General features: G+C 39.1%; 1 long non-coding RNA gene and 1 other non-coding gene across 6 annotated transcripts in view; both read right to left on the bottom strand.

Moving 5' to 3' along the window:
• Window positions 1-21,800, bottom strand: part of LOC132679084 (uncharacterized) — a 160,248-nt gene that overhangs the window by 39,510 nt on the left and 98,938 nt on the right. The gene's annotated exons all lie outside the window — the stretch shown is intronic.
• Window positions 17,816-17,924, bottom strand: LOC132679922 (U6 spliceosomal RNA). The gene has a single exon (XR_009610408.1). It is a non-coding gene; the product is annotated as a U6 spliceosomal RNA (small nuclear RNA).

Raw genomic sequence — 21,800 nt, forward strand, 5'->3', positions numbered from 1 at the left:
TCCAAAGAAGACATCCAGATGGCCAATAGACACATAAAAGATGCTCAACATAACTCATCATCAGAGAAATACAAATCAAAACCATGATGAGATACCACCTCACACCTGTTAGAATGGCTAAAATTAACAACACAAGAAACAACAGGTGTTGGTGAGGATGCAAAGAAAGGGGAACCCTCTTGCACTGCTGGTGAGAATGCAAACTGGTGCAGCCACTCTGGAAAACAGTATGGAGGTTCCTCAAAAAAACTCAAAATAGAACTGCCCTACGATCCAGCAATTGCACTACTAGGTATTCATCCAAAGGATACAAAAATACAGATTCAACAGGGTACATACATCCCAATATTTACAGCTGCATTATCAAGAATAGCAAAACTATGAGAGAGCCCAAATGCCCATCAATTGATGAATGGATAATGAAGATGTAGTATATATACAACGGAATATTACACAGCCATCAGAAAGAATGAAATCTTGCCATTTGCAATGACAGGCATGGAGCTAGAAGGTACTATGCTAAGCAAAATAAGTCAGAGAAAGAAAAATACCATATGATTTCATTCATATGTGGAATTTAAGAAACAAAACAGATGAACATAGGGGAGCAGCAAGATATAAGAGATGGAAACAAACCACAAGAGACTTTAAATGATAGAGAACAAACTGTAGGTTGATGGAGGGAGATGGTAGGTGGGAGACAGGCTACATGGGTGATGAGTACTAAGGAAGGCACTTGTTGTGATGAGCACTGGGTGTTGTACGTAAGTGATGAATCACTGAATTCTACTCCTGAAACCAATACTGCATGTTATGTTAACTAAAATTTAAATAAAAATTTAGAAAAAAGAAATGTCTTCATCCTTTTCTCTAAAATTCCAATTTTTTAAAAAAATTCCAAAAATTGTACAAGAATAGGTCTCAGTTAAATCTGCTTTAAGTCATTTTCCCACAGTTACACATTGCATTCTTTCAAGATACCGTTTTGAGGTCTATTTTTCAAGGTAGTTTTTCTTGAATAGTTTTTAGCATTGGTTCTTTTCCAATGCTTGGTTTTCCTTTACAAGAATTCCCGTTATACAGGTGTTTCATCTTTAGATATGTTCTACTATTTTCTTCAGATTCTATCTCCATTTTTTATTTTAAAAAATTTCCTTTTAATATTTCTTAAAAGGTATGTGTTTTATGATCTTAAATTCAATATAGTTTATTCTTCATTTCTAAAATAATTTTTTTTAATTTCTAATTCTTATCTGAAGTAAATCTGTCACCTCTATATTCAGGAATTCCTATTGGCTTTTTAAGTCTCTACCTTTAATTCATATTGTCCTTTCATACTTTTTATCATTTTCTTATTTTAGCTTGTTTTAAATACTAGATTAGAGTTTTCATCTCTTTTATGAGCATGTCCTTTTTATGTGCTTTCATTGTCTGAAGGAATGTTATTGTGCTCCTTATTATATTTTTTCTTAGAAGGATTTTGGATGGACTTTGACCGTGGTCTTTTCCTGTTACTCATAATTAAGCGAAATGAATTTTCCTTTTACTTTTGCAAAGGATGGATAGCCAATAATACTTTTTCTAGCTTCACATCTCTAGAGGCCCTTCTATTTTGTCGTTTTGTGACAATACGGCCTTAATACTTTCCAAAATATGTTTCTATATACCCTTGCCCATTTTTCTTCATTCTCTGTTTTCTTGTCCTTTTCTGCTCAATTTTTATTCACTCCAGTACTTTTTCCTCAGCATGGTACTAAGAAAGCTTAGTAGGAGAAGAAAAATAATACATAACAGAGATTGTATGCAGCCCATAAAGCCTAATACAGTTACCACCTGGCCCTTTACATAAAAGCTTGCCAATCCTGTCCTATAAGCAACTGTGCCTTTTGTCTAGAGGTTCCTCCCCATTCCACGTGGTCTACGTGGGCACTATCCCTGGGCACTATCACAGCAGTGAGATGTGACTCAAGCAGGAGACAATGAATGGAGTCTTTCCTGGAGTTGGTATGCAGATATTAAGAGAAAGGTCTTTCTATTAGAGTGCTTTAGCTATGGGTTTGTAAGTCTCAGGTGGCTGGTGGCCACTGCTCTTAGCCACACTGAGGAAGCGTATTTACAGTGAGAGGAAAGGAGGCTCAGATTATGAAGAAAGCTGGAGTGATGGATGAAACTTCTGAATCAAGTAGAGGTAACTGTATCCCTGGACTTTGCAGTTAAATTCACTTTACAATTTTATTCCAATAAATTCACTTTTCTGCTTGAGCTCATTTGAGGTTGATTCTGATATGGTGACTCAGAAAAACCAGACTAACACAGATGTATACATGAAAATATGTGTGCATGGCCATTTAAAGGATTTTTCTCAAATTATTGCCTACTGAGTCTGTTTTTCTTTTTAGCTATAAGAGGATTAAAGACTAATGAAAGAAACAAAAGCTTAACAAAGGATGTATGAAAAATTACTTTGTGAACAGGAGAATACCGTAGCTCAGATTTTGTAAATTAGTGTAAACTTTTTTAAAGTATGCACTAAATAATTGCAGCTTATGTTTATAAATAAAATTAAAAATAATTCAGTTACTGATAACAACTGATATCACATTTTGATGCACTTGTGCTGGCAGGGTTTAAATTTAAAAATATAAATGACTATTTTGTAGAATGGAGCCTATCAGAGCCACCAGTAGACTTTTTACAAAAACCAGATTTTGAAAGACCACACCAAGGACCTACAATGGTAACTCTGATAAACAGAAAAGCTCTAATACAGACACTTTAACCTTTTAAAAATTATGTGTATTTTATATTTTGCTTTTTTTAAGCAACAAAGGTTTCTTTTAATGATAAAGTTTCAAAGTCTTTATTTCTGTCATCGCTAAATATACACTCATACCACCACCAGATGATTTCACCAATGCAACATAGCAATTTTTCAGTTGATTACACTTAGCAGTAACAAGGATCTGGGTAAATTTTATAGATCTTTTATACCAAGGTCAGATCCCAAACAAAAACTAACAATGATTAGGAAACCAGAAAGGCACAGAACGAACATTGAAAATTCATTAAGTTGTTTAATACTATCAGAGCAATAGTCTCTTTATCTTGAATAAGAGAGTAGACAAAACGCTGACCCTGATAAATAATTTAAGACTGACTCCAATTTGCTCCTGATGTGATTCTCTGGTTATTAAAATCACTCATGTGTAAGCATGGCAGATGGAAGCCCTCGGGCTCCTGAAAACAACCTCCCTTGTCTCTCATCCTTAGAGGGGCTGAAAGGACCACTAAATGCTCTCTTAGATACTAGAGCAAGGCAACAAGAGGCCCAGAACAGCTACAACTCACCTTGCAGGTGCCAAGGATGAAACAGAATGCTCAGTGGTTCTCTGGAAAGGACCCGGGGGCCACGAGTGCTGTCCAGTGGGAGCCTCTCGACCACATCTGTGAGGAAGAACCCATTCCAGTTCCATTGATAACTGTGCCGTAACCTGTCCCTAGAGTTCTGTCCTGGTTAATGCCAGAAGAGATGTATGAGAAAGAGGGAAGGCCAGGAAGAAACAAATGTCTATCATTTTCTTGTCCTGTGATCCTCTACAAGATAATTCTTTTTCATGCTTTTTAAGTCTCTGAAATCAAAAGAAGCTAGTTCTTGATTTGGATGAGGGAGGGGATCAAAAAGGATGCCTATCCCTCCTGTATTTTGCTTAAGTTCTTCCAAAACAATAAATGCACTTCTCCCTGATTTGACCTTGTAAATGAACTTGGCCATTTCCCAGACAGCTCCAGAAGCCAGCTAAAAATCAGAACTTGGGTCACTAATTGGAAAATAAGTCTGAATAACACTCCTGGCTTTCCCACATATTCTGTCCCCAACCACTTCCTAGAAGCCCAGGGTGACCTGTAGCAAGTTTTTTACTTGCCTCCTATCTTCATCCAGTCTAGAAAGAGGACCTCCCATAAAGCTCTCAATAATGGTAGCAGCATTAATAGGCCTCAAATCAGTCTGACAAACATCATCATATTTGATTTCCAAGCAATCCTATGGCAGAAATCAAGTACTATGGTCTTTCTATAGACTTACAGACTGAGATTCATTAAAACTAAGCTACAAATGGAAAAAGCAAGCCCTTGAAGTTCAAATCTTGTTATAACCCAGTTCAAGGATGTGGATTTTGATGTTAAAAGAGGTTCTATCACCTGCCCAAGTTATCTCAACTAATTAGTTGCAGTCATTGAAGTTGACAGATTCAATAACTACTGGAACCAGAGACATCAGCCTCTCAAGTGTTAACAGGAGTCCAAAGCTGTGTAGCTTCCTTGGGCTTCCCATGGAAGATGAAATGGCTTTGCTCTGTCATGCGCTAGAGAGCTCACTGGTGATAGAATGGGGAAATGGACTTTAACTTGATAAAACAAAGTTACATCTAATGCTTACAGTCATCAATCATATGCCTCAGATATAGAGATAATCATGTTAGAGATGGTCTAAAAATGCAGGCCATCCAAGGAGACACAAGCCATGTGTGGACTCAGAAAACATCTCTGGTCCTTTCTAATCCCAAAATTTCTGAGTCCCTGGAAAAGTGGGGAGGAAGGAAAGAGCCTGTGAAAAGCAGAAGTAATGATTCAGTGACGATGATGGCTGCTTTTTCACTCTGGACAGTGATCTAGAGAATAAAGAATAGATTTTTCTTTATTTTCTAAGACGTGGGTAGGAAGAATGGAGGGGAATGGAGTAAGGATTAACACAACTGGAATTGAAGACACAAAAGAACGCAGGGAACAAGTAGGTAGAGAAAAGAAAAGAGGAAGTTTTCCTGAAAACTCTTTGAAGGGACACCACATCTTAAACCTGATAACACCTAACAAACTCACCTCCAAGTATCCGGCAAAAATAAGAGAAAGGGATCACCTAATTGAAAAAAATTCAAAAACCTGTTTTTAGTCCATTTCTTTACCTCTTCCAAGCAGGTATATTTAACCAAGCATTACAACTGGTGTTATGTGCTGGTTGAATTGTGTCCTCCAAAAAAGGTATGTTGAAACCCTAACTCCCATTACCTCAAAATGTAACCTTCTTTGGAAATAAGGTCTTTACAGAGGTAACCAAGTTAAAGTGAGATCATTAGGGTTGGTCCTAATCCAAACAGACTGTGTCTTTATTAAAAAGGGTAATTTAGACACAGAGACAAACAGGCACAGAGGGAAAATGCTATGTAGTGATGAAGGCAGAGATCGGGGTGATACATCTACAAGCCAAGAAACCCCAAAGATTGCTGGTCAACCACCAGAAGCTAGGAGAGAGTCAGGGAACAGATTTTCCTTCAAAGCTGGCCTATTTCCAGGAGGAACCAAACCTGCACTCAGCTTGATCTTGGACTTCTAGCCTCTAGAACTCTAAGACCGCAAATTTCTGTTTAAGCCAGAGCCGGTGGGTGGTATTTTGTTAAAGTAGCCCTAGAAAATTGACAATACAATTGGCTATTCTGAGTTTCACCTTTTCCAGACACACACTTTCTAAGTAAAGTTCTGAAGTGCTCTACAATTATGAAGCTCAAAGTCAAATCAGAGCAGGAAATAGTCACAGAGGTCATTGAGTACAACTCTCATTTTACAGACAAGAACATCAGAAGTCAGGAAAAGTGAGCAGGTTGCCCAAGTCCTCACAGTGGCAAAACCAAAACCATAACTAGGCGTCCTAACCCAGGCATCCTAAGTTCCAGGCCACAGCTCTTCCCACCAAGACTTGATTGTTCCCAAACTGCAAACATGGCTCTCGAATAACCGTATGCTGAGTGTGCTCATCTTAAGTGTGATACCAGAGGCTGCGTTCATTATCCCAGTAGCGTGGCTGTTGGTGGAGGGGTGGGGGTGTCATCTTATTCCCTAAGGAATCTGACCAAGTGCTGCATCAGAAAGGCCACTGCTAGGAGGACTAGATGCACCTGCTGTCTACAGACGTATTACACTGCTGGTCCTTCCCCACCTTCCTCTGTAACCCTGCCCAGATGGTCAGACCAGGGAACTGAGAGGGCTGGAAAGGAAAGGATTTCACACTAGCTCAAATGCCCAGGGGTGTGGGGAGGGGGGCGGGGGGACAGTGACTACAACATATATTTTCTAGGATCTCACAGAATTCAGCTGAGAATAAACTTTTTGATCCCCAGGTAAATGTTCAAGGAAGGAGGCATGTTCTTCACCTCCTCCACATCTATAAGAAAAGACAGCACTGAGCAATTTATCCCCAGCCTTACAGATCAAAGGACAGCAGAGGCCTGGACTTTTGAAGTGGCTTGTCCTCCCAAGTCAGAAGGCATGTGGGTTGGTTTCCTCTCCAAAAGTCCTCAAAAAGCACAAGAGGAAAATAACTTCATAAAGGGGGCTGCCTCGAGCAGACCCTTGATTTCTGTCCCACCCAGTAAACATGCTGAGTGCCCGATAATGGCACATTTAAAGGGACAACAATTAAGTAAAACTCTGGTGAATAAGGCATGGCTTTGTCTACCAATTCAGACTGAAGGAGCAAAGGAAAGGGACTCTTTCTCTTAATGTCTCCTGAGACAGTTTCTCTGGGTTTGGTCTCTCAGGAGGAGGAATGAGGCAGAGCTGCATTTAAAGTGGCCTAGAAACTGGAGAGTATTATGCTAAGTGAAATAAGCCATAAAGAGAAAGACAGATACCATATGTTTTCACTCTTATGTGGATCCTGAGAAACTTAACAGAAGACCATGGGGGAGGGGAAGGAAAAAAAAAAAGGTTAGAGTGGGAGAGAACCAAAGCATAAGAGACTCTTAAAAACTGAGAACAAACTGAGGGTTGATGGGGGGTGGGAGGGAGGGGAGGGGAAGGTGGGTGATGGGTATTGAGGAGGGCACCTTTTGGGATGAGCACTGGGTGTTGTATGGAAACCAATTTGACAATAAACTTCATATATTGGAAAAAAATAAAGTGGCCTAGAGCTCCATGGAGTTGATGGGCAAGGAAGGATCTTGGATCACCTGTACAAAAGGGCACCACGGAAGTCCTTGGTTCAGATGCTCAGACAGACACAGGACTGTGGACGGAAACTAGGTAGGGTTTGGGGTTGCTGGCCTATCTTCCTTCTTATGCCTACTTGCACACTACTCCTACCCCAACAATAACCAGATAGAATTTGCTGAAATGATTAGCTTCTCACCTTGCCTTTTTCTAAATGGCCATTTTCAGCTTGGTGCAGACAGACATGGCAGTGAAGGTGAATGTGTGGCCTGTTTTCTTTCAAAGTATAGAATCAGAGTTTTCTCTGCTTATAGCCTGACCTACCTGCCCAGTCACTTTGTACATTTCTAGGCTTCAAGGCTTCAAGGAGGATATGGATCCAAAAGTAAATAACTATCCTTGCCATGACTTTTAAGTAGATACTTAAATATTACATATATACACATGCTATAGACTGAATGTTTGTACACCCCAAAATTCATTATTTTGAAGTCCAATCCACTGTGTGATATGATGGTATTTGAAGAAGGGCTTTCGGGAGGTCATTAGGGTTAGATGAGGTCATGACAGCGGGGCTCTCATGGTGAGATTAATACCCTTTTTAAGATTAATACACTTTTTAAAAAATTTTTTTCTTAATGTTTTCATTTATTTTTGAGACAGAGAGAGACAGAACATGAGCAGGGAAGGGGCAGAGAGAGAGGGAGACACAGAATCTGAAGCAGGCTCCAGGCTCTGAGCCATCAGCACAGAGCCCAATGCGGGGCTCGAACTCACAGACTGTGAGATCATGACCTGAGCCAAAGTCGGACGCTCAACAGACTGAGCCACCCAGGCGCCCCTGATTAACACACTTTTAAGAGTAAAAAAGATCTGTCTTGTGAAGACACAGTGAGAAGTAGGCTAACAAACCAGGAAATGGACTTATAGCAGAACCCAACCATGCTGCCATCCTGCTCTTACACTTTCAGCTTCCAGAACTGTGAGAAAAAAATATTTGGTGCTTAAGCCACCCAGGCTATAGTATTTATTATAGTAGCCCAAGTTTACTAGGACAATACATATATAAACCCATTTTTTTTGCAGGGGATGGGGTCTGTCCAACCCTTCCATTTTCCAACCTTGACACACTTTACCAGGAGTTGTCCTTCCCCTCTTCATCTACAAAGTCACTGAGGGAAGAGCCATGTGTAGACAAAGTACCCCTGTCCCTGTAAATCACAACACCCCCTTAGCCTATTGGACCAGATGATGTCCCCTCCTGAGGAATTTGGAATTCGAACTGATACATTAAGCCTCAATCAGGCTGTGCTTGCAAATGGAGGAGATACAACACAGGACCTGTTGGCAATGGTCATTTTCTGCCAAGTGGATTGGAAAGTAGAGAAAACTGCTCTTCAGCCAGATATATGGATAAACTAGACTTACAGAGAAGCAGGGAAAAAAAGAGAGTGAGAGAATCCTTAAATCTCCACAGGGCTTTAACTCCTGGTTCCATAACATCCCTAAGAGCCAGCTGCCCCTTTACCTTGGGTTTCTTGAGAATGCTCTGGCTTGGGCTAGCTCATGTAGACTTCTGTTCCTTACTACCAAAAGTCCTCATTTACCAGAAATCATCTATGAAACCACTGGTTGGGCAATGGCCAAGAGCAGAACACCATGGGACTCCCCCAAAAGCACCTCCCAGGAAGCTGTGCAAATTTACCTGTGTCTTTCAAGCCACATTTTATCACCTTGCTCACGAGGCTAAAATTTGAGTTTCTAGGATGACTTGATGACATCCGGACACTCTGATCACCACTATTTTACTTTGAACTGGTACACTGACCCAACCAAAGTCCTGCATTCATTCTAGCTGCCATGTTGTTTTTTTTTTTTTTTTTAACATTTATTCAATTTTGAGAGAGACAGAGCATGAGTGGGGGAGGAGCACAGAGAGAGGAAGACACCGAATCTGAAGCAGGCTCCAGGCTCTGAGCACAGAGCCTGACATGGGGCTCAAACCCACAAACCATGAGATCATGACCTGAGGTTGGATGCTTAACCCACTGAGCCACCCAGGCACCACTAGGTGCCATGTGTTCAGAAGGGTAATAGGTCACAATCCCTTATCTGAAATTTCTGAGGACCAATGGTTTTGGAACTCAGAAATTTAAAAATTTTAAAAAGTATGACCCATACATCATAAATTACACATTGCCCCCAACAGGGTCTGGGGCTGTTCCCTAACCAAACATGTTAATATTTCTGTAGAAAAATGCACAAATATTTTTTTAACTGAGTTAAACAAATCGTTTAATATCAAGTTTTCCTGCTAAATAGGTTCACATCAACTTCAAGCAAGATTCTGTCCTCAAGTGATTTAGTAAAAACCTTAGTTTCAGGGAGAAGGGTCCAAGATGGTAGAGTAGAAAAAACCCAAAGTCACCTCCTACATATAGAATCTATTCAAAGTCACCTATATATAGAGCAGTACCTCCTAAAGAAACTGAGGGTTGACTGAACAGCTTCTGCACACCAAAGAACAGAGGGATCACATAGGGAACAGCAGAGACAGAGCCGGGACCCTACTCTTGAAGCTACAAACTGCAGGGGGTGGATAGCACTGAGGGGCCCACGGGCAGATTTGACTGCCCTGGGGTACGGCAAAACAAAAACAAAAATAAAACAAAACAACAACAAAACCCAGCTGTTTAAAGGGCAACTGGCATACATGTGAAGGAAACCCATTTACTAATCCTAGAGCATGGGCTAAATGGTGAGGTAACTGCTGGAAGTCTCTCTGGGGTCGGAGGTACCAGCAATCACCACTGTTTACATTTCCCCTCCACTATGATAGCACAGACAGGAGCAGGGTCTGGGTGCTCTAGCTGGTCTGCCATTTCAGTGAGGCCAGCCGCTAGCCCACACCAGCTCCAGCAATCCCCCACCGTGACCCCCACACACACACTCACTCTAGCCTCAGCCATCCTACCATGGTGCCCCCTGTATGAAAAGCCCTGGCCTATTCCCACTCCAGATAACCCACCAGGGCAGCCCCAGTGCACAGCACCCTGGGAACACCTGGCCTGTGCGCATTTCAGCTCGAGCCATCCCAACAGGCTGGCCCTAGCGCAGAGTGTCCTGGGACTCCTGGCCTGCACCTGCTCCAGCGCCAGCCAGCCAGCTGAAGCTAACAGGCGCATGCAGTCTGTACAAGGGATGTTCCTACACAAGTCCACTCCTTCAAGACTAGGAAAGGTGGATGTTTTGCTTATTAATTCAGTAAAACAGAGAAAGTCAAACAAAATGAGGAGACAGAGGATTATGCTCCAAATGAAAGAACAAGACAAAACTTCAGAAAAAGAACAGAATAAACAATCAACCTGAGAAAGAGTTCAAAGTCTTAAAGATACTCACCAGACTTGAGAGAAGAGTGGAAGAACTCAGTGAGAACTTCAACAAAGAGATAGAATATATGAAAAAAACTAATCAGAGCTGAAAAACAACTGAAATTAAAAATATGCTATAGATAATCAACAGCAGATTAGAGGATCTAGAAGAACAGATCAGTAATCTGGAAGATAGGGTAATAGAAAGCACTCAAGCTGAACAGCAGTAAAAAAAAAAAAAGAGATATATGAAGGGGAACTCTGGGACATCAAGAGTCTAACATTTACATCATAGGGTCTTGAAGGAGAAGAGAAAAGGGTAAAAAATGTATTTGAAGAAATAATAGCTGAAAACTTCCCTAACCTGGGGAAGGAAATAGACATTCAGGTCCAAGAAGTATAGAGAACCCCAAACATGATGAACTCAAAGAGGTCTACAATAAGACACAAAATGATTAAAATGGCAAAAATTAAAGATAAAGAGAGAATCTTAAAAAGCATCAAAAGCAACTAGTTATATACAAGGAAAACTCCATAAGACTATCGGCTGATTTTTCAGCAGAAACTTTATAAAACAGAGAGAGTGGCATGACATATTCAAAGTGCTAAAAGGAAAAATCTCAAAGCCAAGAATACTCTCTCCACCTGGCAAGGTTATCATTCAGAACCGAAGGAGAGATAGTTTCCCAAACAAAAGTTAAAGGAATTATTCACCACTACACAGCCTTACAACAAATATCAAAGGGACTTCTTTAAGTGGAAAAGAAAAGGCCATAACTAGAAGAAAATTATGAAATGAAATAAAACTGCATTGGCAAAGGCAAACATAGAGTAAAAGTAGTAGATCAATCATTTATAAAACTAGTATGAAGGTTAAAAGACCAAAATAGTAAAATCGATTACAGTTGACTCTTAATGAAGAGATTAGGGGTACTGACATCCTATACATATAACTTTTTACTCCCCAAAATTTAACTACTAATAGCCTACTATGAATCAGAAACCTTACCAATAACATAAACAATCAAATAACACACATTTTGTATGTCGTACATATATGTACTGTATTCTTACAATAAGGAAAGCTATAGAAAAGAAAATGTTATTAAGACCATAAGGAAGAGAAAATGTCTATAGTACCATACTGTGAAACTTTCCACATAGGAAAAGAAAATGAGTTAAGGGATTCATAAAAGAAACAGATGTAAAATATGACATCATATACATAAAACATGTAGGGAGAGGAGTAAAAATGTAGTGATTCTAGAATTTGTTTGAATTTAACTAACCATTAAGTTTAAACTGCTATATATTTAGGATGTTAACTATGAACCTCATGGTAACCACAAACCAGAAACCTGTAACAAATACACAAAATATAAAGAGAAAGGACTCCAAGCATAACACTAAAGAAAGCTATAAAACCATAAGGAAGCAAGATAAGAAGAAATAAACAGAAAAGAACTACAAAAAACAACTAGAAAACCATTAACAAAATGACAATAATACCTATGAATAATTACTTTAAATGTAAATAGCCTAAATGCTCCAAAAGATGTAGGCGACTGAGTAGATTAAAACAACAACAACCAAAAACAAGACCCATCTGTACACTGCCTACAAGAGACTTACTTCAGACCTAAAGATATATGTAGATTGGAAGTGAAGGGACAAAAAACATATACCATACAAATGGAAGTGCACACACGCACACACACACACACATAAACACACACACACACACACGCCAGGATAGTAATACTTATATCAGACAAAACAGACTTTAAAGACTGCAGCAAGAGACAAAGAGGGGCACTACATAATGATCAAGGGATCAATCTAATAAAGGATATGGCAATTGTAAATATCTATGCACCCAATGTTGGAGCATCTAATTACATAAAGCAAATATTAACAGACACAAAGGGAAAATTTGATACTAATACAATAATAGTAGGGTACTTTAACACTCCACCTATATCAACAGATAGATCATCCAGAAAGAAAATCAACAAGGAAGCGGTGGCTCTGACAGCACAATAGACGAGATAGTTTTAACATATATATGCGTGTGTGTGTGTGTGTGTGTGTGTGTGTGTATATATATATATATGTTTTTAACATATATATACACATGTATATTTTAACATATATATATGTATGTATGTGTATGTATATACATGTGTGTGTGTGTACACACACACACACATACAAACACACACAACACTCCATCCAAAAACAGAATACACATTCTTTTCAAGTGCAAATGGAACATTCTCCAAGATAGATCATATGTTAGGCCACAAAATAACTCTCAAAAACTTTAAGAGGACTAAAACCATATCAAGCACCTTTCTGACTGCATCAGTATGAAACTAGACATCAACTACAAGAAAAAAAAATGGAAAAAATATAAAAACACATGGAGGCTAAACATGATACTAAACAACCAATGGGTCAATGAAGACATCAAAGAGGAAATTTTAAAAAAATAACTGGAAACAAATGAAAATGGAAACACAACAGTTCAAAATATTTGGGAGGCAGCAAAAACAGTTCTCAGAAGAAAGTTAATAGCAATACAGGCTAACAAAAAAATACAGAATAAACTACATTACTTACACCTAAAAAACTAGAAAAAGAAGAATAAAGGCCAAAGTTAGAACAAAGGAAATAACAAAGATCAGAAAATAAATAAATGAAATAAAGTCTAAATAAGAGACTAATAAAGAGACCAATGAAAAGTAGAAAAGACCAACGAAACCAAGAGCTGTTTCTTTGAAATAATAAACAACAATGATAAACCTTTAGCCATGTGCATAAAGAAAAAAAATAGAAAACTCAAAATTGGAATGAAAGAGAAGTTACAACCTACACCACAAAAATACAAAGGATTAGAAGAGATTGCTAGAAAAAATTATATGCCAACAAATCAGACAACCTAGAAGACATAGATATTCCTAGAAATATACAATCTTCTAAGACTGAATCAGGAAGAAATAGAAAATCTGAATAGACCTATCACTAGTAACAAGTTGAATCAGTAATCAAAAAATTCTCAATACACAAAGTCCAGGACCAGATAACTTTACAGGTAAAATCAACCAAACATTTAAATAAGAGTTAATACCTATTCTTCTCAAACTATTCCAAAAAATAGAAGAGAAAGGAAAGATTCTAAATATATTCCAAAGGCCAGCACTATTCTGATAACAAAACCAGACAAAGACACTACAAAAAAATTTTTAAAAATTAGAGGCCAGTATCCCTGATAAGCATAGACACAAAAATCTTCAATGAAATATTAGAAAACCAAATTCAACAATACATTAAAAGAATCATTTAGAACACCTGGGTGGCTCAGTCAGTTGAGTGTCTGGCTCTTGATTTTGGCTCAGGTCATGATCTCACGCTTCGTGGGATGGAACCCCACATCGGCCTCCAAGCTGTCAGCGTGGAGCCTGCTTTGGATTCTCTCTCTCTCCCTCCCTCTCTGCCCCTCCCCCACTCTCTTTCTCAAAAAATAAACTTAAAAAAAAGAGAAAACGATCATTCACCACCATCAAGTGGGATTTATCCCAAGGATGCAAGAATGGTTCAACCTGAATCATCCACAAATCAATCAACATGATACACTACATTAACGAAATGAAGGATAAAAATCATGATCATCTCAATAGATGCAGAAAAGGCATTTGACAAAATTCAATATCCATGTAAAAACTCAACAGAGTTGAAAAAATATATCTTAACATAATAAAAGTTATCTATGACAAGTCCACAACTAATATTATATTGAATGGTGAGAGGCTGAAAGCTTTTTCTTTAAGATCAGGAACAAAACAAGAATGTCCACTCTTGCCACCTTTATTTAACATAGTACTGGAAGTCCTGGCCATATCAATCAGATAAGAAAAAGAAACAAAAGGCATCCAAATTGATAAGGAAGAAGGAAACCATCACTATTTGCAAATGACATAATATTTTACATAGAAAACCCTAAAGACCCCACCAAAAAAAAATCTATTAGAATAAATGAATTTCATAAAGTTGCAAGAAATGAAATTAATGTACAGAAATCTACTATGTTTTTATACACTTACAGCAAAGTAGCAGAAAGAGATATTTAGAAAACAATCCCATTTATACTGCATCAAAAATAATATACCTCAGAATAAATTTAACCAAGGAGGTAACACACCAGTACTACGAAAAATGTAAGACACTGATTAAAGAGACTGAGGATGACAAAAACAAATAGAAAGATACACCATGCTCATGGATTGAAAGAATAAATATTGTGAAAATTTCCATGCTACCCACAGTGAGCTACCCAAAGAAAATGAAAACACTAATTCAAACAGGTGTATGTTTCCTATTTTTATTGCAGCATTATTTACAAGAGCCAAGATATGGAGGTAACCCAAGTGTCCACTGATAGATGAATGGATAAAAAAGATGTGGTACATATACACAATGGAATATTACTCAGCATTTAAAAGAATGAAATCTGGCCATTTGCAACAACATGTATGGACATAGAGAGTATAATACTAAGTGAAATAAGTCAGACAGGAAAAGACAAATACCATATGATTTTACTAATTTGTGGGATCTAAGAAACAAAACAAATGAACTAACAAGCTAGACATAGACTCATAAAAAAAAAAAAAAGAAAAAAAAAAAAACAGAACAAACTGGTGCTTGCCAGTGGGGAGCAGAGTGGGTTAATGGGCAAAATAGGTGAAAGGAATTAAGAGGTACAAATTTCCAGTTATAAAATAAGTCATGGGGATGAAAATTACAGCATAAGAAATACAGACAGCCAATAACACTGTAATAACTTTGTATGGTGACTGATGGTAACTACATGTGGTGAGCATTTCATAACGTTGAGTCACTATGTTGTACACCTGAAACTAATATAATATTGTTAACTATACTTCATATTTTCAAAAATTTCAGAGCTCTTGGTATTGTGGTCAGAAATCACTATTAACTCCCATTTAATAGATAAGTAAACTGATGGCCAGAGAGATTTAGTACTTTACTCAGGGTACCCCAGACATAAACAGGCCAAATTGGGATGCAAATCCAGGAAGTCTGGCGCAAAGGTAAAAGCCTTAATAGCACTCCACTAATTATACTGCCTCTCCAAACTTGACACTTCTGAGCATCAGGTTATCAGGCTGGTTCCAGATCTGGAAAACCACATGGAGAACAATTAAAAGAGAACTTGAGCTATTTAGCAAAGAGCAGAGAAAACCAAGGAGGAGATACCATGTTTTATTCAGATACCGGTCCCCTTCCCAGATTCCTTCCCTAACTCCATTTTTTATGAGAGGACATTAGGCTACCAAAGACTCTGGGATCAACTACAAAGATAAGAAGATTCTGAGAGATAGGAGCTGAGAGATGTGTGTAGGATGTACAAAGGCCAATCCTACTCTTTGCTGAAGTAAAGCAGAGGCAAGCTATGAATTAGAGGGTAGCTGTCAACAGCTCTTTCTCTGTTAGCTTATTCATTTATCAAACACTCGTTGGGTACCTAGCCTGTGCACAACTGTCCTCAGTGCTGGGAAATGCCAGAGAACAAACTGCTCCTGCCTTCCTTTCTAATCTTATGTCCTCCTCTCTCCCACTCCTGCTAAATCCAGCCACAAGGGTCCTTCTGTACCACAAACCCTCCCAGATTCTTTCCGCCATCAGGACCTTTGCACCTGCAGTTCCCCATTCCTGACATATTCTGTTTCCTGTTCTTCAAGTGGCTCAGCTTATACATCATTTCCCCAGCAAGAGCATCCCTAACCACCCCATCTAGTTGCTTGTTATATTAATTTTCATCTTTGCACTTACTGGTATCTAATGTTTTTTTCCAGTATTTGTTTACCTTCTCCCCCTATTGAATTTAGTTTAATGACTTTTTTTGGTTTTGTTTTGCTTTTTAAGTAGGCTCCATGTCTAACATGAGGCTTGAATGCATGACCCTGAGATTAAGAGTCACATGCTCTACCGACAGAGCCAGCCAGTGCCCCTGAATTTAGCTTAATGAAATCAGGAACTTCATCTGTTTTTGCAGTCTGCTGTATTTATGATGTTTTGAATAGTACCAAGCATATAGCAAGTAGTCTATAAATATTTACTGAATAAATTAAAAACCAAGAAATTATGCTTCCATTTTGGGGAATGTGTTAGCTTTGTCGTTTTGAAAGCCTGTCCTGTGGTTGCAAACTAGAGAAAATATAATGAGCTGTGTGCTTGAGGTGGCTAAGTGTAGAGCAACATCCAAACTCCTCCTCTTTAACAGGACTCCCACTCGAGTTTACTGACCCCAGCATTCTTCATAGAAAGGATTTGGTCATTGGGGTCTGGGTGGAAAAATGAAGTGTGCCATTTCTATGTCATGCCCTTAAAACAAAGGTAGATGTGGCCACTGGCCCTTTCTCCACTTCCCATTACCTGGAAGATGTCAGGATCTAAAGCAACCACTTTGGATCCAACAATGGAAATCCTGTGCATCGAGAATGACATAGCTGCTCTGCCAGCCTTAGACAGTTTACCTCTGGATTATGAAATAGACACAAATAAGCTTCCATCTTGTTTAAGCTGCTGTATTGGAGGGCGGGGGGGAGGGGGTGGGGGCTGCTTGGTTACAACAGCTAATAACTCTAATAACAAGTCTTAGGTCTTTTTTCAGCAATTTAGAGGATCCTTGCTACACCTGGCCTGCCTCTCTCAGGAACCACTGCCTAAATACTATTTCCATATTTTTTCATTTTTAAATTTTATCCTTACCATCTTTCAAGTTAGTTTCTGTGTCGCACAACACATTGCCTTTGCAACCTTCCACGTGCAGAAAGGGAAAGGAAACACATTTAGTGAATGCTGAGTAGGAGCTACTTACTATGCTAAATGCCTTGTCTATAATATCTTAACTCTCTCAATATGTCTGTGAATCCAATGTCATTTCAATTTTCCAAATAAGAAATGCCTTGCCTATAATATCTTAACTCTCTCAATATGTCTGTGAATCCAATGTCATTTCAATTTTCCAAATAAGAAACAGACTCAAGGATGTTAGATGTCTGGTCCAAGGTCATACAACTATTAAGTGGCAGCGTTAGACTTTGAACCAGGTGAGAGCCAACTCTATAGAGCCACTACTCCATGCTGATACTGTGGCATGCACAATGACTGATGGCTTGCATTTGTGTTCTTAGATTACTTTTTTTTTTTTTGCTATAACTTACTAACATAATTGCATGACTTTTACTTGACTTGTCCGTATGCCATCTCTTTACTCAACTGTTAGGGCGTTTGCTTTTTATAAATTGTGGTCATATATAACATAAGATTTACCATTTAGCTATTTTTAAGTGTCCAGTTTAGTTACATTAAGCGCATTCAGGTTGCTGTAGAACCATCCACCACTATCTACCTCCAGAACTTGTTCATCATCTCTGAAAAAATATGAGAATCTCCATGAGTTTGTGTGTCATCCTTGCACCAGGGGACATGCTAATCTTCTCTGCATTGTTCCAATTTTAGTCCATGTGCTGGCCAAGCGAGCACAGGGGGCCAAGTGTTTAAGTCACTGGTTTTCTCATTCTTGGCCTCTCTCCCCGTTTTCTTTCTTTCCTTCCTTCTGTGACCTGTTGCTTGCTGCTTAGTAATGAACTGGAGCATCCTAGCAATAGATGTGCCTGTTCAAAGTCATGAGAAAGAGGAAGGAGAAATAAACATAAAAGGGCCTGGCTTGGATCCTATCTTTATCCTCTGCCCCAACCAATTCCCAGGGAGGAAGGGGATTGAGCAAGGAAACAGGAGACTCACAAACAGCCTAATTTAAAATGGAATCACTGTGAAGTTTCTTAGCCCTTCAAACAGCAAGTTAGCAATTCTGATCTGCTCTGCCCTGCATGACTCACTGTCCAGTGCCAAGTACTGCCTGTGTCTCGGAACTTCGTCCTCCTCATCTCAAGCTCCCAGGCCCTACCTCCATTTTCTCCTTTCCTTCCTCCTACTCTCTCTCCTCTGGAGGTGTTCACCACCTGCAAGAAAGCCTGGCAGGGAGAAGTGTCGGTGCTTTAAGGGGAGGAGATCAATTCAGTGTGAATTTCTGTTTTCCATGAAAGGCTTTTCCATGAGAACACCAGCATTTGAGAGTTTCCTGTGTTCACTGCCCTCTCAACTCGGTGGTGACCCTTCCCCAAATCCCTACAAACACCAGAGCTGCTCTGCTTCTCCAAAACATGCTTTGTCCCCACAAATGCTACTTGTGGGAAGAGGCTCTGAGTTTGGCCTGCTCCTGCCATTTGATTATTTGCTTATTGTGCTGATTCGATACATAAGTAAGCATTCGGGCTTCTAATTTATACTCTATGTGATTTTGAAAGTCTAACGATGGGTGCAAAGAGCTTGAAGCTGTTGCAGTGTGACTTCCATTACCATGCTTGCGTGAGCCTGAATCTGCTGCCCGCCCTTCTCCCTCACCCTCACAGGGTCAATGGGAGACAGCCTAGGGTGCAAGCCAAGCATCTCTCTCGGACCTGGTGGGGGCAGCCTGAGGCTGGGCTGAGCCCATCAGGAGAATGGAAATGGTGTAGGTATCCAGGCCTGGTCCTTGAGAAACGGAAAACCTCATAGGCAGGGGCAATCAATGTGCAAAGTTATACCTGCCATCGGTAAAAAGGTGAGCTCCTTTAAAAAATGCGTTTGCAAGAGTGACAGTAATGATTAGGCTCATGTGGGGCATGAAGAAGGACTTCCTGCTAAGGCAGTTTCAGTATAAATCATTTTTCTTGTTGGGGTGTTGTTATTGTAACAGTAAAACATATTCTTGGTAGGAAAATCATACATATATTCGAATCCTTCCAATCCCACAATACAGAGATAACTGTTGTATATATTTCTTTAAAACTTATTCCATTTAGGTAAAGAAATTGTGGTTTATATACACAATGGAGTACTACGTGGCAATGAGAAAGAATGAAATAATGGCCCTTTGTAGCAACGTGGATGGAACTGGAGAGTGTGATGCTAAGTGAAATAAGCCATACAGAGAAAGACAGATACCATATGTGTCCACTCTTATGTGGATCCTGAGAAACTTAACAGGAACCCATGGGGGAGGGGAAGGAAAAAAAAAAAAAAGAGGTTAGAGTGGGAGAGAGAGCCAAAGCATAAGAGACTCTTAAAAACTGAGAACAAACTGAGGGCTGATGGGGGGTGGGAGGGAAGGGAGGTTGGGTGATGGGCATTGAGGAGGGCACCTGTTGGGATGAGCACTGGGTGTTGTATGGAAACCAATTTGACAATAAATTTCATATATTTAAAAAATAAATAAAATTTAAAAATTTAAAAATTTAAAAAAACTTATTCCATTTAATTTTACTTACTTTAGCAGGGAAAAAAGGTGAAGTGAAACTAAAGGAGCTGAATTTTATGTATATAGTTCTTCAAACAAGACCTGTTAGTTACTAAGGAACTCTTCAAGTAAGTTACAAAATTACGAGGCTTAGATATTAGGGTCAGTGGATATTATTTAAAATTTTTTAAGCTTATTTATTTATTTTGAGAGAGACAGAGACAGTGAAAGCGGGGGAGTGGCAGACAGAGGGGGAGAGAGAGAAAATCCCAAGCAGGCTCCACACTGTCAGCACAGAGCCCAATGCAAGTCTTGAACTCACAAAACCGTGAGAGATCATGACCTGAGCTGAAACCAAGAGTTGGACACTTAACTGACTGAGCCACGCAGGCAGCCATCAGTGAATATTATTTAAAGTTTATGCTTCTTAATGACCATAAGTTTGTTCCCAAATTTATTTTTTATTTTTTTTAAGTTTATTTATTTTTGAGAGACAGAGAAAGACAGAGCACAAGCAGGGGAGGGGCAGAGAGAGAGAGGGAGACACAGAACCTGAAGCAGGCTCCAGGCTCTGAGCTGTCAGCACAGAGCCCGATGTGGGGCTTAAACCCATGAACCATGAGATCATGACCTGAGCCAAAGTCAGATGCTCAACCAACTGAGCCACACAGACGCCCCAGTTTGCTCCCCAATTTCGAGGTTTAGAGGACTGTCCAGTCAAAATCCAAAGTCACCTTTGCTATGTTAAAAACAACAAAATCGTATTCCTTTATTTTTTGAGGGAGAAACCAAAAGAGAAAATGAGAACAAAATTTTATATCTAAGTTTGCCCTCTGGGTGATTCTTCAAAAGAACTATTAGGGAAAATCTGATCCGTAAAGAATAATACGCTATAAAAATGGCAAACCACTTTCAAGAATAAAAAACAACACATTCAACACAGAGAAATGTTTGTGCCCAGTACTCATTACAAATTCAAACATATTTAATTCAGAGCCCATCACTATTTCTTTTACACCAACTGCTCAAAATCTAATTTGATTCATATTTCGACCAGGACTTTCTTGTAGAGTGTTTTATTCTATTTCCCAAATTATTCAGTGGCCATTCTTTCTCTTGTTGGAAAAAAGAGACTTCACCACCATGTTATTAATAGCCGGCTATAGTGACACTTCTAGATCCTAATCACAAGATCTGTGCAGCGTTACCCTTTCTTCCTGAAGACTGTTTCCATGGAGCCCTCTGACTTCCCCTTCTGATTTGGACTCCCCACCATCTAGGCGTGTGAAACAACTATCATCGTCCTAGGATTTCTCTCATCATTGTCCTTCTAGATTGGTCTCTTGGATCCTATCTTTTCCTCTTTCTTGGGTTCTGTTTCTGTTTGGCTCTAGTACAGTTGTGAGTAACTCTTCTAGAAAAAATATTTCGAAGACAATCTTTCTGAGTCCCTGCCTGCATCTGAAAATACGTATGCTTAATCTAGCTGGGATGTATTTTCAAATATATTTGAATGTTCAAATATTTCCCCCAGAATGTGGAACTCCCCACTGCATGGTCTTTCAAAATCCAGTGTTGCTAATGGGAATTTGATCCAGTTCGACTTGAGTCCCTTCATAGGCAAGCTTGTGTTTGCTCTGAGAACTTGAAGGATATTCTTTTTATCCTTGTAGGACAGAAATTTCACCAGTAGGTATCTAGATGGACCCTTTCAATCTGAAGACCCAAATCATTTCTCTGTTTTGATTATGTCCTCTGTGTTCTTTTCATCCTTCTGAGATTCCAGTTGGAGGATACAGAGGGTACACTGCTAAGATCTTTGCTCAGCCTCCTTCTCAAACTTTTTCTCTATTTTTACATCACATATCTAAGTTTTAGAAGATTTCTTTTTTCAACTTATCTTCCAGATTACTAATTCAGTCCTTGGCTGCTTCTATTTTTTAGATTTTGGTGGAATGTCAAAGTTAACTTTGGTAATCATATTTTCAAGATTCTGGTTTTCTGATTATTCCTTTCAATGTAAGGATATAAGTCAGTCCTCTTCAGTCTCTCCATGTTTAAGATTTTGTCTTTATACACCC

The sequence above is a fragment of the Panthera onca genome, chromosome A2 (assembly GCF_046562875.1).
Source record: "Panthera onca isolate mPanOnc1 chromosome A2, mPanOnc1 haplotype 2, whole genome shotgun sequence".
Lineage (NCBI taxonomy): Eukaryota > Metazoa > Chordata > Mammalia > Carnivora > Felidae > Panthera > Panthera onca.